Here is a 2,511-nt window from a genome sequence, read left to right as displayed (position 1 = left end):
GATCCTCTGCTCTTGGTCTGGTGTATCCGGTGGCATAATACTGTGCACCAGTGTGGCTAAATAGCAGGCATACCCAGCTGGTCGACACTCAACTAAACCGTGCTATGCGTATGATAACAGGCACAATTAAGCCCACCCCTACAATGTGGCTACCTACCCTTAGTAATATAGCACTACCCAATCTACGCCGCAAATATGCATTGGTTAAAGAATATAACATAATAATGGACATTCGCCAGCTTCTAGTCCACAACGACATCCCCGATATTCTTGGAAACCGTCTCCGAGCCAGGTTACCCCCTACACAATCTGCTCAAGCGCTTCAGCAATCCAACTTTGACTTGAGTACCCGATGGAGAGAAGATTGGGATAGTAAGACAGATCCGCATTACCATAATCTACCGGACATCATAGAAAAACCTGGCGAATTTAAACGTGCCCGTAAGATTTGAGCAGCCCTTAATCAAATTCGAACAAACTGTGGAGGATTCCCTCTACAGATGGGGTAAACTTCCCTCGCCTTCTTGTGATTGTGGCGCTGCAAGACAGACGATCAGTCACATTGTTCAGGACTTCCCACGCAGAGCATACACAGGCGACCCTATAGACTTTGTAATGGCAACCGAAGGGTCAATCGAATATAAAAAAAAACTGGACATCTGTTTGTGATGCATTTTATAATGCATAAATCTAAATATATATTCTGTGATTACTTAGCCATACGCTAAATAAATAAGGATAATAATGCTTGAGGTCAATGGTGTGTATACCGAGGGCCTTTGTTCCGAGGAATATACGTTGACCGAAAGCGTTATTATTTATAATACCCGTGGTGCCTTCAACGTTTAATGTCCGACTAAATATACTTTATACGCAAAAAATTTGAATGAATTTTTAAATAATTAAGTAGTTTTAAAATAAGTACATTTACCAGCAATAGTAGTAACGTAATTGTGGTAACCATAGTTTTACTTAGGTTCTTATTATTTGTCAACAGTATTTAACTAGTTATTTAAATTTAATACCCTAGGGAATTATTTTTCAAAATAACGCCCTAGGGAAATATATTATACTTAACTGACTTCGAAATCATGTCATTATTTGTCAAATAATATACCAGTCGGACATTAATATACTATCAAGTCACTTACAACCGTCCATTTCAGTAAGTAGAGCTTTTAATATAAAATTAGGTGTTTAATAATTTTCTCCTTTAAAATACGTAATAATTAGTACCCGTACTTACTTATTAGTAAGTTAGTGATAAATTTTTCAGTTTCAATACTCTACAGTTCGTCTAATATACTTACCGTTGCACGTCATTATCTAAGTCAGAGATTTAAGTTGACATTGTTGCCCAATTACAAAAAAATCCTGAATTCATTTTAACTCGAATATATCACATAATTTTTGCGGAAGTGGATTATACAACAAAACAAATTAATATTAAATGTAAATAAGTAAAAACTTTAGAAATAAAAAACAATAATTAAGTTATAATCTTATGTTAAAGTAAATAATAAAAGCGATAAATATAATAAAACAAATACTTATAGTAAAGAATAAAAACAAATATGAAATGTCATCACCGCAACTCTCAAATAAGTGTTACCAATTTATGCCAAAATGTCACCTTTGTTCGATCGCAGTTAGAGTGTAATTAGAACAAGTGTGTGCTTTATAAAAACGCTTTATATTCCACTTGCATATAGTTAGGGTATGCTTCTTTAAATGTACATTAATAGAAATCTTCCAATATTATTTCTACGCGTATATAATAAAATATGTCTAGTGGCTGTAATTCCAGTGTACTCTGCTAAATTATTTTAAAAAGGAACAGACCTACCGCCTAAATATTTTGTGTTGGTATCATGCGACGTCACAGGCTATGGGGCGGATTACGTGCAACGGTAAGTATATTGGACGGACTGTATATATATATATATATATTTAAAAACATGAGATGTAGATCCTTGAAACACACTCAGTGATCAAAAGATCCAAGCTTAATGGTTTGACGACCACTCGTACGAAATCAAACAGATGAAATAGAGAATGTGGAAAAATCCCCTTACGAACAATTCACACATCCACCATTTCGGGTTGGGAAAAATTTTTTGAATAGAATCAAAGATCCAAACACCAGTTCTTAGAAATGTGTTTCGCCCTCTTCAACCTCTCTGGGCTTATCAATAAAGATGAGAGGTTGAATATCTTTAGACACATTCCAATCAAAAAACAACATTCGAGACCTAGACATAGAAGGTGCGTAAATCTACGGCAAGTCCGACAATGACAGTCTCAAGTTTTAATTCCCTAATTACTTAAAGTAAGTAAAATATATGTTTAAAAACATGAGATGTAGATCCTTGAAACACACTCAGTGATCAAAAGATCCAAGCTTAATGGTTTGACGACCACTCGTACGAAATCAAACAGATGAAATAGAGAATGTGGAAAAATCCCCTTACGAACAATTCACACATCCACCATTTCGGGTTGGGAAAAATT

The sequence above is a fragment of the Diabrotica virgifera genome, chromosome 8, assembly GCF_917563875.1.
Source record: "Diabrotica virgifera virgifera chromosome 8, PGI_DIABVI_V3a".
Taxonomy (NCBI): domain Eukaryota; kingdom Metazoa; phylum Arthropoda; class Insecta; order Coleoptera; family Chrysomelidae; genus Diabrotica; species Diabrotica virgifera.
This window is presented reverse-complemented; position numbering follows the sequence as displayed.